Source organism: Pristiophorus japonicus, chromosome 8 (assembly GCF_044704955.1).
Source record: "Pristiophorus japonicus isolate sPriJap1 chromosome 8, sPriJap1.hap1, whole genome shotgun sequence".
Classification (NCBI taxonomy): Eukaryota; Metazoa; Chordata; class Chondrichthyes; family Pristiophoridae; genus Pristiophorus; species Pristiophorus japonicus.
In genome coordinates, this window is record NC_091984.1 from 242151687 (window position 1) to 242167449 (window position 15763).

General features: G+C 57.6%; 1 protein-coding gene across 1 annotated transcript in view; it reads right to left on the reverse strand.

Moving 5' to 3' along the window:
- rflna (refilin A) overlaps positions 1–15763 on the reverse strand; it is a 36792-nt gene that overhangs the window by 19987 nt on the left and 1042 nt on the right. The gene's annotated exons all lie outside the window — the stretch shown is intronic.

Below are 15763 nucleotides of genomic sequence, written 5' to 3' on the forward strand. Positions count from 1 at the left end.
AGAGACACAAGGGGAAAGAGAGACACGGGGGAGAGAGAGACACGTGGGGAGAGAGAGATACGGGGGGAGAGAGAGACAAGGGGCGAGAGAGAGAGACACGGCAGGGAGAGAGAGAGACACGGGGGGAGAGAGTGAGACACGGGGGGAGAGAGAGACACGGAGGGAGAGAGAGAGACACGGGAGGAGAGAGAGAGACACGGCGGGGCAGAGAGAGACACCGGGGGAGAGAGAGACATAGGGGGGAGAGAGAGAGAGAGAGAGACAGTGGGGGGATAGAGAGACATGGGGGGAGAGAGACACGTGGGGGAAGAGAGAGAGACGCGAGGGGAGAGAGAGAGACGCGGGGAGGAGAGAGCGGCCCGGAGGGGGGGGGGGGAAAGAGACACGGGGGAGAGAGACACGAGGGGGGGAGAGAGACATGGGGGGGCAGAGAGAGACACAAGGGGAGAGAGAGACACGGGGGGAGAGAGAGACACGTGGGGAGAGAGAGACACAGGGGAGAGAGAGACACGGGGCGAGAGAGAGAGTCACGGCAGGGAGAGAGAGAGACACGGTGGGGGGAGAGAGAGACACGGGGGGAGAGAGAGAGACATGGCGGGGAGAGAGAGAGACACGGGGAGAGAGAGAGAGACAGGGGGGAGAGAGAGACATGGGGGGAGAGAGAGACACGGGGGGAGAGAGAGAGACACGGCGGGGCAGAGAGAGACACGGGGGGAGAGAGAGACATAGCGGGGAGAGAGAGAGAGAGAGAGACAGTGGGGGGATAGAGAGACATGGGGGGAGAGAGACACGTGGGGGAAGAGAGAGAGACGCGAGGGGAGAGAGAGAGACGCGAGGAGGAGAGAGCGGCCCGGAGGGGGGGGGGAAAAGAGACACGGGGGAGAGAGACACGAGGGGGGGAGAGACACGGGGGGAGAGAGAGACACGGCGGGGGGAGAGAGACATGGGGGGGCAGAGAGAGACACAAGGGGAGAGAGAGACACGGGGGGAGAGAGAGACACGTGGGGAGAGAGAGACACAGGGGGAGAGAGAGACACGGGGCGAGAGAGAGAGTCACGGCAGGGAGTGAGAGAGACACGGTGGGGGGAGAGAGAGACACGGGGGGAGAGAGAGAGACACGGGGGGAGAGAGAGAGACACGGCGGGGCAGAGAGAGACACGGGGGGAGAGAGAGACATGGGGGGAGAGAGAGAGACACGGGGGGAGAGAGAGAGACACGGCGGGGCAGAGAGAGACACGGGGGGAGAGAGAGACATAGCGGGGAGAGAGAGAGAGAGAGAGACAGTGGGGGGATAGAGAGACATGGGGGGAGAGAGACACGTGGGGGAAGAGAGAGAGAGACGCGAGGGGAGAGAGAGAGACGCGGGGAGGAGAGAGCGGCCCGGAGGGGGGGCGGGGAAAAGAGACACGGGGGAGAGAGACACGAGGGGGGGAGAGACACGGGGGGAGAGAGAGACACGGCGGGGGGAGAGAGACATGGGGGGGCAGAGAGAGACACAAGGGGAGAGAGAGACACGGGGGGAGAGAGAGACACGTGGGGAGAGAGAGACACAGGGGGAGAGAGAGACACGGGGCGAGAGAGAGAGACACGGCAGGGAGAGAGAGAGACACGGTGGGGGGAGAGAGAGACACGGGGGGAGAGAGAGAGACACGGCGGGGAGAGAGAGAGACACGGGGGGAGAGAGAGAGACACGGGGGAGAGAGAGATATGGGGGGAGAGAGAGAGACACGGGGGGAGAGAGAGAGACACGGCGGGGCAGAGAGAGACACGGGGGGAGAGAGATACATAGCGGGGAGAGAGAGAGAGAGAGAGACAGTGGGGGGATAGAGAGACATGGGGGGAGAGAGACACGTGGGGGAGAGAGAGAGACGCGAGGGGAGAGAGAGACACGGGGGGAGAGAGAGAGACACGGGGGGAGAGAGAGAGACACGGGTGGGGAGAGAGACACAGGGGGGAGGGAGACACGGGGTGTGAGAGAGATACACGGGGGGGAGCAGAGAGAGACACAGGGTGGAGAGAGACATGGGGGGGAGCAGAGAGAGACACGGGGGGAGAGAGAGGGACACGGGGGAGAGAGAGACACGGGGGAGAGAGAGACACGGGGGAGAGAGAGAGACACGGCGGGGAGAGAGACTTGGGGGGAGAGAGAGAGACACGGGGGGGGAGACACACTGGGGGGGAGCAGAGAGAGACGGGGGGAGAGAGAGAGACACGAGGGTGGGGAGAAGAGAGACACGGGGGGAGAGAGAGACACGGGAGGGGAGCAGAGAGAGACACAGGGGGTGAGAGAGAGACACAGAGGGGGGGAGAGATACACGGTGGGGGGGAGCAGAGATAGACACAGTGGGGGAGAGAGACACGGGGTGGGGAGCAGAGAGAGACACGGGGGTTAGAGAGGGAGACACGGGGGAAGAGAGAGAGACACTGGGGGACAGAGAGACACGGGGGGAGAGAGAGAGACACGGGGGGAGAGAGAGAGACACGGCGGGGAGAGAGAGACATGGGGGGAGAGAGAGAGACACGGGAGGAGAGAGAGAGACACGGGGGGAGAGAGAGACATGGTGGGGGAGAGAGAGACACAAGGGGAGAGAGAGACACAGCGGGGAGAGAGAGACCCGGGGGGAAAGAGAGACATGGGGGGAGAGAGAGACACGGGGCGAGAGAGATCGACACGGCAGGGAGAGAGAGAGACATGGTGAGGGGACAGAGAGACACGGGGGAAGAGAGAGAGACACGGCGGGGGGAGAGAGACACGGGGGGGCAGAGAGAGACACGGGGGGAGAGAGAGACACGTGGGGAGAGAGAGACACGGGGGCAGAGAGAGACACGGTGGGGGGAGAGAGAGACACGGGGCGAGAGCGAGAGATACGGCGGGGCAGAGAGAGAGACACGGGGGCAGAGAGAGAGACACGGGGGGAGAGAGAGAGACACGGGGGGAGAGAGAGACACGGGGGGAGAGAGAGAGACACGGGGGGAGAGAGAGAGACACGGCGGGGCAGAGAGAGACACGGGGGGAGAGAGAGACATAGGGGGGAGAGAGAGAAGAGAGACAGTGGGGGGATAGAGAGACATGGGGGGAGAGAGACACGTGGGGGGAGAGAGAGACGCGAGGGGAGAGAGAGAGACACGGGGAGGAGAGAGCGACGCGGAGGGGGGGGAAAGAGACACAGGGGAGAGAGACACGAGGCGGGGAGAGACACGGGGGGAGAGAGAGACACGGGGGGAGAGAGAGAGAGACACGGGGGGAGAGAGAGACACAAGGCGAGAGAGAGACACGGGGGGGAGAGAGAGACACGGCAGGGAGAGAGAGACACGGGGGGAGAGAGAGACATGGGGCGAGAGAGAGAAACACGGCAGCTAGAGAGAGAGACATGGTGGGGGGAGAGAGAGACACGGCGGGGGGAGAGAGACATGGGGGGAGAGAGACACGTGGGGGGAGATGGAGACGCGAGGGGAGAGAGAGAGACACGGGGAGGAGAGAGCGGCGCGGAGGAGGGGGGAAAAGAGACACGGGGGAGAGAGACACGAGGGGGGGAGAGAGACGGGGGGAGAGAGAGACACGGGGGGAGAGAGTGAGCGACACGGGGGGAGAGAGAGACATGGGGGGAGAGAGAGACACGGGGGGAGAGAGAGACACGGGGGGAGAGAGAGAGACACGGCGGGGAGAGAGAGAGACACGGGGGGAGAGAGAGAGACACGGGGGGAGAGAGAGAGATACGGCGGGGAAGAGAGAGAGACACGGGGGAGAGGGAGAGACACGGGGGGGCAGAGAGAGACACGGGGTGAGAGAGAGACACGGGGGGAGAGAGAGAGACACGGGGGGAGAGAGAGAGACACGGGGGTGCAGAGAGAGACACGGGGTGAGAGAGAGACACGGGGGGGAGAGAGAGACACGGGGGGAGAGAGAGACACGGGGGGAGAGAGAGAGACACGGGGGGAGAGAGAGAGTTACGGCGGGGCAGAGAGAGAGACACGGGGGGAGAGAGAGACACGGGGGGAGAGAGAGAGACACGGCGGGGCAGAGAGAGACACGGGGGGAGAGAGAGACACGGGGGGAGAGAGAGACACGTGGGGAGAGAGAGACACGGGGGGAGAGAGAGACACGGGGCGAGAGAGAGACACGTGGGGAGAGAGAGACACGGGGGGAGAGAGAGACACGGGGCGAGAGAGAGAGACACGGCAGGGAGAGAGAGAGACACGGTGGGGGGAGAGAGAGACACGGGGGGAGAGAGAGAGACACGGGGGGAGAGAGAGAGACACGGGGGGGGAGAGAGATACGGCGGGGCAGAGAGAGAGACACGGGGGGAGAGAGAGAGACACGGGGGGGCAGAGAGAGACACGGGGTGAGAGAGAGACACGGGGGGAGAGAGAGAGACACGGGGGAGAGAGAGAGACACGGTGGGGCAGAGAGAGACACGGGGTGAGAGAGAGACACGGGGGGGAGAGAGAGACACGGGGGGAGAGAGAGACACGGGGGGAGAGAGAGAGACACGGGGGGAGAGAGAGAGTTACGGCGGGGCAGAGAGAGAGACACGGGGGGAGAGAGAGAGACACAGCGGGGGGAGAGAGACACGGGGGGAGAGAGAGAGACACGGGAGGAGAGAGAGAGAGACACGGCGGGGCAGAGAGAGACACGGGGGGAGAGAGAGACATAGGGGGGAGAAAGAGAGAGAGAGAGACAGTGGGGGGATAGAGAGACATGGGGGGAGAGACACTCGTGGCGGGAGAGAGAGACGAGAGGGGAGAAAGAGAGACACGGGGAGGAGAGAGCGGCCCGGAGGGGGGGGGGGATAGAGACACTGGGGAGAGAGACACGAGGGGGGGAGAGACACGGGGGGAGAGAGAGAGAGACACGGGGGGAGAGAGAGACACAAGGGGAGAGAGAGACACGGGGGGGAGAGAGAGACACGGGGGGGAGAGCGAGACACGGGGGGAGAGAGAGACACGGGGGGAGAGAGAGAGACACGGGGGGAGAGAGAGACACGGGGGGAGAGAGAGACATAGTGGGGAGAGAGAGAGAGAGAGACAGTGGGGGGATAGAGAGACATGGGGGGAGAGAGACACGTTGGGGGAGAGAGAGACGCGAGGGGAGAGAGAGACATAGGGGGGAGAGAGAGAGAGAGACAGTGGGGGGATAGAGAGACATGGGGGAGAGAGACACGCGGGGAGAGAGAGAGACGCGAGGGGAGAGAGAGACATGGGGGGGCAGAGAGAGACACAAGGGGAAAGAGAGACACGGGGAGAGAGAGAGACACGTGGGAAGAGAGAGACACGGGGGGAGAGAGAGACAAGGGGCGAGAGAGAGAGACACGGCAGGGAGAGAGAGAGACACGGGGGGAGAGAGTGAGACACGGGGGGAGAGAGAGACACGGAGGGAGAGAGAGAGACACGGGAGGAGAGAGAGAGACACGGCGGGGCAGAGAGAGACACCGGGGGAGAGAGAGACATAGGGGGGAGAGAGAGAGAGAGAGACAGTGGGGGTTTAGAGAGACATGGGGGGAGAGAGACACGTGGGGGAAGAGAGAGAGACGCGACGGGAGAGAGAGAGACGCGGGGAGGAGAGAGCGGCCCCGAGGGGGGGGGGAAAAGAGACACGGGGGTGGGGGAAGAGAGAGAGACGCGAGGGGAGAGAGAGAGACGCGGGGAGGAGAGAGCGGCCCCGAGGGGGGGGGGGGAAAGAGACACGGGGGAGAGAGACACGAGGGGGGGAGAGACACGGGGGGAGAGAGAGACACGGCGGGGGGAGAGAGACATGGGGGGGCAGAGAGAGACACAAGGGGAGAGAGAGACACGGGGGGAGAGAGAGACACGTGGGGAGAGAGAGACACAGGGGGAGAGAGAGACACGGGGCGAGAGAGAGAGTCACGGCAGGGAGAGAGAGACACGTTGGGGGGAGAGAGAGACACGGGGGGAGAGAGAGAGACACGGCGGGGAGAGAGAGAGACACAGCGGGGGGAGAGAGACACAGGGGGAGAGAGAGAGACACGGGAGGAGAGAGAGAGAGACACGGCGGGGCAGAGAGAGACACGGGGGGAAAGAGAGACATAGGGGGGAGAGAAAGAGAGAGAGACAGTGGGGGGATAGAGAGACATGGGGGAGAGAGACACGGGGGAACAGAGAGAGACGCGAGGGGAGAGAGAGACATGGGGGGGCAGAGAGAGACACAAGGGGAGAGAGAGACACGGGGTGAGAGAGAGACACGGGGGGAGAGAGAGAGACACGGGAGGAGAGAGAGAGACACGGCGGGGCAGAGAGAGACACGGGGGGAGAGAGAGACATAGGGGGGAGAAAGAGAGAGAGAGACAGTGGGGGGATAGAGAGACATGGGGGGAGAGAGACACGTGGCGGGAGAGAGAGACGCGAGGGGAGAAAGAGAGACACGGGGAGGAGAGAGCGGCCCGGAGGGGGGGGGATAGAGACACTGGGGAGAGAGACACGAGGGGGCGAGAGACACGGGGGGAGAGAGAGAGAGACACGGGGGGAGAGAGAGACACAAGGGGAGAGAGAGACACGGGGGGGAGAGAGAGACACGGGGGGGGAGAGCGAGACACGGGGGGAGAGAGAGACACGGGGGGAGAGAGAGACATAGGGGGGAGAGAGAGAGAGAGAGACAGTGGGGGGATAGAGAGACATGGGGGGAGAGAGACATATTGGGGGAGAGAGAGACGCGAGGGGAGAGAGAGACATAGGGGGGAGAGAGAGAGAGAGACAGTGGGGGGATAGAGAGACATGGGGGAGAGAGACACGGGGGAGAGAGAGAGACGCGAGGGGAGAGACAGACATGGGGGGGCAGAGAGAGACACAAGGGGAAAGAGAGACACGGGGGGAGAGAGAGACACGTGGGGAGAGAGAGACACGGGGGGAGAGAGAGACAAGGGGCGAGAGAGAGAGATACGGCAGGGAGAGAGAGAGACACGGGGGAGAGAGAGTGAGACACGGGGGGAGAGAGAGACACGGAGGGAGAGAGAGAGACACGGGAGGAGAGAGAGAGACACGGCGGGGCAGAGAGAGACACCGGGGGAGAGAGAGACTTAGGGGGGAGAGAGGGAGAGAGAGACAGTGGGGGGATAGAGAGACATGGGGGGAGAGAGACACGTGGGGGAAGAGAGAGAGACGCGAGGGGAGAGAGAGAGACGTGGGGAGGAGAGAGCGGCCCGGAGGGGTGGGGGAAAAGAGACACGGGGGAGAGAGATACGAGGGGGGGAGAGACACGGGGGGAGAGAGACACACGGCGGGGGGAGAGAGACATGGGGGGGCAGAGAGAGACACAAGGGGAGAGAGAGACACGGGGGGAGAGAGAGACACGGGGCGAGAGAGAGTCACGGCAGGGAGAGAGAGAGACACGGTGGGGGGAGAGAGAGACACGGGGGGAGAGAGAGAGACACGGCGGGGAGAGAGAGAGACACGGCGGGGCAGAGAGAGACACGGGGGGAGAGAGAGACATAGCGGGGAGAGAGAGAGAGAGAGAGAGACAGTGGGGGGATAGAGAGACATGGGGGGAGAGAGACACGTGGGGGAAGAGAGAGAGACGCGAGGGGAGAGAGAGAGACGCGGGGAGGAGAGAGCGGACCGGAGGGGGTGGTGGAAAAGAGACACGGGGGAGAGAGACACGAGTGGGGGAGAGACACGGGGGGAGAGAGAGACACGGCGGGGGGAGAGAGACATGGGGGGGCAGAGAGAGATACAAGGGGAGAGAGAGACACGGGGGGAGAGAGAGACACGTGGGGAGAGAGAGACACAGGGGGAGAGAGAGACACGGGGCGAGAGAGAGAGACACGGCAGGGAGAGAGAGAGACACGGTGGGGGGAGAGAGAGACACGGGGGAGAGAGAGAGACACGGCGGGGAGAGAGAGAGGCACGGGGGGAGAGAGAGAGACACGGGGGGAGAGAGAGACATAGCGGGGAGAGAGAGAGAGAGAGAGACAGTGGGGGGATAGAGAGACATGGGGGGAGAGAGACACGTGGGGGAGAGAGAGAGACGCGAGGGGAGAGAGAGACACGGGGGAAAGAGAGAGACACGGGGGGAGAGAGAGAGACACGGGTGGGGAGAGAGACACGGGGGGGAGAGAGACACGGGGTGTGAGAGAGATACACGGGGGGGAGCAGAGAGAGACACGGGGGGGAGAGAGACACGGGGGGGAGCAGAGAGAGACACGGGGGGAGAGAGAGGGACATGGGGGAGCGAGAGACACGGGGGAGAGAGAGACACGGGGGAGAGAGAGAGACACGGCGGGGAGAGAGACTCGGGGGGAGAGAGAGAGACACGGGGGAGGAGACCCACTGGGGGGGAGCAGAGAGAAACAGGGGGGGAGAGAGAGACACGGGGGGAGAGAGAGACACGGGGAGAGAGAGAGACACGTGGGGAGAGAGAGACACGGGGGGAGAGAGAGACACGGGGCGAGAGAGAGAGACACGGCAGTGAGAGAGAGAGACACGGTGGGGGGAGAGAGAGACACGGGGAGAGAGAGACACGGGGCGAGAGAGAGAGATACGGCGGGGCAGAGAGAGAGACACGGGGGGAGAGAGAGAGACACGGGGGGAGAGAGCGACATAGGGGGGAGAGAGAGAAGAGAGACAGTGGGGGGATAGAGAGACATGGGGGGAGAGAGACACGTGGGGGGAGAGAGAGACGCGAGGGGAGAGAGAGAGACACGGGGAGGAGAGAGCGGCGCGGAGGGGGGGGCGGAAAGAGACACGGGGGAGAGAGACACGAGGGGGGAGAGACACGGGGGGAGAGAGAGACATGGGGGGAGAGAGAGAGAGACACGGGGTGAGAGAGAGACACGGGGCGAGAGAGAGAGACACGGCAGGGAGAGAGAGAGACATGGTGGGGGGAGAGAGAGACACGGGGGGAGAGAGAGAGACACGGCGGGGAGAGAGAGAGACACGGGGGGAGAGAGAGCGACACGGGGGGAGAGAGAGAGATACGGCGGGGCAGAGAGAGAGACACGGGGGGGCAGAGAGAGACACAGGGTGAGAGAGAGACACGGGACGAGAGAGAGAGACACGGCAGGGGGAGAGAGAGACATGGTCGGGGGAGAGAGAGACACGGGGGGATAGAGAGAGACACGGCGGGGGGATAGAGACATGGGGGGGGCAGAGAGAGACACAAGGGGAGAGAGAGACATGGGGGGAGAGAGAGACACGTGGGGAGAGAGAGACACGGGGGGAGTGAGAGAGACACGGGGGGAGAGAGAGAAATACGGCGGGGCAGAGAGAGAGACACGGGGGGAGAGAGAGAGACACAGGGGGGCAGAGAACGACACAGGGTGAGAGAGAGACACGGGGGGAGAGAGAGAGACACGGGGGGAGAGAGAGACACGGGGGGAGAGAGAGAGACATGGGGGGAGAGAGAGAGATACGGCGGGGCAGAGAGAGACACGGGGGGAGAGAGAGACATGGGGGGAGAGAGAGAGACACGGGGGGAGAGAGAGAGACACGGCGGGGCAGAGAGAGACACGGGGGGGGAGAGAGACATAGCGGGGAGAGAGAAAGAGAGAGACAGTGGGGTGATAGAGAGACATGGGGGGAGAGAGTCACGTGGGGGGAGAGAGAGACGCGAGGGGAGAGAGAGCGACACGGGGAGGAGAGAGCGGCACGGGGGGGAAGAGAGACACGGGGGAGAGAGACACGAAGGGGGGAGAGACACGGGGGGAGAGGGAGACATAGGGGGGAGTGATATTCAGGGAGGTGATCCGGAGGGCTCAGGCCAAATATGTTCCCTTAAAGAAAAACGGTGGGACTAACAAATCTAGAGTCCCCTGGATGTCTAGGGACTTACAGGGGAGGATAAAGAAAAAAAGGGTGCTTATGACAAATACCGAGGGCTAAATGCTGCCGAATCTCTACAGGAGTATAGAAAGTCCAGAGGTGAAATTAAAAGTAATATTAGGAAAGCAAAGAGAGAGCATGAAAAATTTTTGGCAAGTAAAATCAAGGAAAACCCAAAGATGTTTTATAAATATATTAAGAGCAAGAGGATAACTAAAGAAAGGTAGGGCCTATTAGAGACCATGAGGGTAATGTGTGTGTGGAAGCGTGAGACGTGGGTATGGTTCTCAATGAATACTTTGCGTCTGTTTTCACAAGGGAGGGGCAATGCAGATACTGCTATCGAGGAGGAGGAGTGTGAAATATTAGATGAAATAAACACAGTGAGTGAGGAAGTATTAAGGGGTTTAGCAGCTTTGAAAGTGGATAAGTCCCCAGTCCTGGGTGAAATGCGAAGCAAAAGAGGTAATAGCAGAGGCTTTGACCATCATTTTCCAATCCTCTCTGGCTTCAGGTGCGGTGCAAGAGGACTGGGGGACTGCTAATGTGGTACCTTTGTTTCAGAAGGGAGAAAGGGATAGACCGAGTAATTACAGGCCAGTCAATCTAACCTCAGTGGTGGGAAAATTATTGGAAAAAATCATGAAGGATAGGATAAATCTTCAATTAGAAAGCCATGGATTAATCAGGGACAGTCAGCACGGATCATCATCATAGGCAGTCCCTCGAAATCGAGGAAGACTTGCTTCCACTCCAAAAGTGAGTTCTCAGGTGACTGAACAGTCCAATACGGGAATTACAGTCTCTGTCACGGTGGGACAGACAGTCGTTGGAGGAAAGGGTGGGTGGGGAGTCTGGTTTGCCGCACGCTCCTTCCACTGCCTGCGCTTGGTTTCTGCATGCTCTCGGCGACGAGACTCGAGGTGCTCAGCGCCCTCCCGGATGCTCTTCCTCCACTTAGGGCAGTCTTTGGTCAGGGATTCCCAGGTGTCAGTGGGGATGTTGCACTTAATCAAGGAGGCTTTGAGGGAGTCCTTGAAACATTTCCTCTGCCCACCTTTGGCTCGCTTGTCGTGTAGGAGTTCCAAGTAGAACACTTGCTTTGGGAGTCTTGTGTTGGGCATGGGAACAATGTGGCCTGGCCAGCGGAGCTGGTCGCGTGTGGTCAGTGCTTCGATGCTGGGGATGTTGGCCTGATCGAGAACACTATCGTTGGTGCATCTATCCTCCCAGGGGATTTGCAGGATCTTGCAGAGGCATCGTTGGTGCTATTTCTCCAGTGATTTGAGGTGACTACTGTATATGGTCCACGTCTCTGAGCCATACAGTAGGGTGGGTATCACTACTGCCCTGTAGACCAAAAGCTTGGTGCCAGATTTGAGGGCTTGATCTTCGAACACTCTCTTCCTCAGGCGGCCGAAGGCTGTGCTGGCGCACTGGAGGCAGTGTTGAACTTCGTCGTTGATGTCTGCCCTTCCTGATAATAGGCTCTCGAGGTATGGAAAGTGGTCTATGTTGTCCAGGGTCGTGCGGTGGATCTTGATGATTGTAGGGCAGTGCTGTGTGGCGGAGTCAGGTTGGTGGAGGATCTTTGTCTTACGGATATTTAGCCTAAGGCCTATGCTTTCATATGCCTTGGTGAAAATGCCCCCAAAAGTTTGTCGCCATCCTCCGCCTGCTCCACGACAACATGCAAGCCGTAATCCTCACCAACGGATCCACCACAGACCCAATCTACATCCGGACTGGGGTCAAGCAGGGCATCATCGTGCCAACCCTCTTCTCGATCTTCCTCGCTGCAATGCTCCACCTCATGCTCAACAAGCTCCCCGCTGCAGTGGAACTAAACTACAGAACCAGTGGGAACCTGTTCAACCGTTGTCGCCTCCAGGCCAGTTCCAAGACCGTCCCATCCTCTGTCGTCGAGCTACAGTATGTGGAGGGCGACTGCGTCTGCACACATTCAGAGTCAGCACGGAATTGTTAAGGGAAGGTTGTGTCTGACTAACTTGATTAAATCTTTCGAGGAGGTAACCAGGAGGGTCGATGAGGGCAGTGCAAACTGTCATGTATATATGCCTGGCGTTACTAGCCACCAGGTGGCGCCACTGTCGGATGTAATTGGGCTGTACACATGTGTGTGGCCCAGGTATAAAAGACAAGCCATCATGTAATGTAATCACTTTGGGCCCTAATATCTGTATCTGTGTTAGTTTACAGTATTCAGTCTATCCAGTTATTACAACCATAACATTTGGTGACGAGGTAACTTAAGAACCTTTGCATGCAAAAATGAGCACAATTTGAATTCTGGAGAGATTCGTGGGGGGAGAGGACTGGGCAGATTTTGTAGCTCGCCTGGACCAGTACTTCGTGGCCAACAAAATGGAGGAACCCACTGATGCAGTTAGGCGTAGAGCGGTCTTCCTTATGGTTAGCAGTCCGAGAATCTATGGACTCATAAAGAATCGTCTCTCACCTGCAAGTCCAATGGACAAGGACTATAAGGAATTGTGTACTCTGGTACGTGACCATCTCAAACCAGAAGGCGGCATCATCATCTCACAATATCAATTCTACAAGCACGCTCGTTCTGAGGGCCAGGATGTGTCGGAAATGCGTTGGGAGACATGCTGCGGGACTTCTTTATAATCAGCATCAACCACGAGGTGATCCTGCGTAAGCTACTGGCGGCGGAGACGCTGGATTTGAGCAAGGCCATCATGATTGCTCAGGCATAGAAACATAGAAAATAGGTGCAGGAGTATGCCATTCGGCCCTTCGAGCCTGCACCACCATTCAATATGATCATGGCTGATTATGAACTTCAGCACCCCATTCCTGCTTTCTCTCCATACCCCTTGATCCCTTTAGCCATAAAGGCCACATCTAACTCCCTCTTGAATATATCTAACGAACTGTCCTCAACAACTTTCTGTGGTAGACAATTCCACAGGTTCACAACTCTCTTAGTGAAGAAGTTTCTCCTCGTCACGGTCCTAAATGGCTTACCCCTTATCGTTAGACTGTGACCCCTGGTTCTGGACTTCCCCAACATCAGGAAAATTCTTCCTGCATCTAACCTGTCCAATCCCGTCAGAATTTTATATGTTTCAATGAGATCTCCTCTCATTCTTCTAAATTCCATTGAATATAAGCTTAGCCGATTCAGTCTTTCTTCATATGTCAGTCCTGTCATCTCGGGAATCAGTCTGGTGAACCTTCGCTGCACTCCCTCAATAGCAAGAATGTCCATCCTCAAATTAGAAGACCAAAACTGTACACAATATTCCAGGGAGGCCTCACCAAGGCCCTGTACAACAGTAGTAAGATCTTCCTGCTCCTATACTCAAATCCTCTTGCTATGAAGGCCAACATGTTATTTGCCTTCTTCACCGCCTGCTGTACCTGTATGTCAACTTTCAATGACCATTGTATCATGACACCCAGGTCCCGTTGCACCTCCCCTTTTACTAATCTGTCACCATTCAGATAATAAGCTGCCTTCCTGTTTTTACCACCAAAGTGGATAACCTCATATTTATCTACATTATATTGCATCTGCCATGCATTTGCCCACTCACCTAACCTGTCCAAGTCACCCTGCAGCCTCTTAGCATCCTCCTCACAGCTCACACTGCCACCCAGCTTAGTGTCATCTGCAAACTTGGGAGATATTACATACAATTCCTTCATCTAAATCATTAATGTATATTGTAAATAGCTGGGATCCCAGCACTGAACCTTGCGGTACCCCTTCTGGCACGGGTTGGATGGGCTAAATGGCCTCCTTCTGTGCTGTAACCATTCTATGGTTCTAGGAATTACTCCCTCAGTATCCACAGCCTTTTGGGCAAGAAAGTTCCAGATTTGCACTATTATTTGTATAAAGATGTGCTTCAGGATATTATCCCTGAACATTTTAGCTCTAATTTTAAGGTTAAGGCATCTTGTCCTGGATTCCTCCACTAGAGGAATATTTTCCCCAGATCTAATCTAACAAATCCTTTTGAAGAATTTTAACAGCTCAAAAAATCACCCCCTCGATCTTCTAAAATCAAGGGAATACAAATTACATTTATAGGATCACAGATAGTAACATAGTGGGCCATTGAGTCCCTCGAGCTTGTTCTGCCATTGGATTAGGTCATGGCTGATCCGTAACTAAACTCCATCTACCCTCCTTGGTTCCATACTCCTCAATACCCTTGCCTAACATACACCTACCAGTTGATCTCAGCCACAACAGCCTTTCGGAGAGTTCCAGATTTACACTGCTCTCAGTATCCGGTGCTTCCTGTTTTTCCTTCTGAATGGCCTGACTCTGATTTTAAGGTCATACCCCGAAATTGCCCACTGCTGGTGACGGGGCGCACTGACCCTGTTCCTGTTGATTTTACCGGTGTGGTATGAAGCGGCCTCTTGAGCTTTGGCTTTTTTTTCGGCAGACCAGAAGTTGGTCATAATGGGGGCGGACGTGCGGCGGTGAGCGGAAATTCGCAGTCTAGAGGGGCGGAGGTTGGGTGCGGGCGGAGTGTCCGCTGCTGTCACTCATCAGCATAGCACTGGTTACATTATCACGGCGCCGCGTCACCATGGTTCTCCACTTCACTTAAAGGACAGAGCCTGTGCGACGATTTACGTTTGGCCTACTCAGCCGCCAGGGAGGGTTTCGGCCAGACCAGCAGCCTGCCACCCAAGAGGTCGAACCCAGGGGCATAATTGTCAGCCCAACATAGCAGTCGCAGCAGTGGATCTTTCCCTTTAACGTGAGCCACACCGCCATTTTACAAGGACTGTTGCCTCACTGCACCACCAGAAAAAGCTACTTTGGGCAACGCCCAGTGGGAGGAAGATTTTCTCGTTGAATTTAGCCATGGGGGTGGAGGGGACATCGGTGATGCTGTTAATATGGATTCTTTTTCCCTCAATCTGTTTCAGCGAATACACTGACGCAAACACCTTCTTGCCTTTTCTGTAAAAGACCTTTATTGAAGATTCTCCGGCCGGGACTTGTCAAGACAAAGGAACACTCTCAATCAGAGCCTGTTTACCTTCCTCTGGACAAGCCCCTTTACAGCACAAAAAGCACAGTAGTTATACATTTTCAAAACATAACACATTTGATTAGCACTTGGTCTATCCACTCCCTTTCTTCCTCCCCCGCCCCCCCCGAGTATGTCCAATGGCAGGCGAGGAGGTCTCCTAATTAGAGCTGGCCCTGAGGTCAGCTTGTTTATAGCCTCATTAAATTCTTCTTCCTTATCAATAAAACCTATTTCCCTCTTATCAGTAAAAACCATTACGTTACCCTCTCCTATCCATGATTGCCTTTTCTTTCCCATGACCCGTATTTAACCTCAACTCTCAGCAACCCCCTTTTTTTCTAATGATTCTGCAATTGTCAGCATCTTGACACTTCTTTAGCTATTTTCCCATGATTCCCTATCTCCATCCCTCTGCCACATTCATAATCCTTCTGCACCCATCCTCATTCCCCCCTTTTATCATTCCATGATAACCCTGGTGACTATTCCAGGAGTATCGCATTCATCCATTCGCACTCTCTTTCCTGATCCTCCTTGTTGTCTGTGAGTCCGCCTCGAGCCTCTTCGCAAGGTCTTATCAATGTCTGTTTAGGTTCTCACATCGTATCCTGTCGGAATATTATTGAAATGATAACTTCTGGAGCCTTGGTACAAGGCCGAAGAGAGGCCTTTTACCTCCTTATGGACCAGTGCAGGAACCAGCACTTTAACCCTTGTCCTGCTGGTACTCCTAATGCCAAATTTCTCTTACAATTCCCCCTTTTTGGCCCTTGGCTATACTATCTCCCTGTAGGCAAGTTCCAGATAGGTTCGTTCACCTGGGTGGCCATCTCCCAAGCTTCGGGACCTCCTGAAACCCTCCCACAGAGCTATATAAGGTAAGTCCTTCCTGTAGGACTGCTTAAATTTTCATCCCTTATGGCCTTAATCATAGTGCGTGCCCT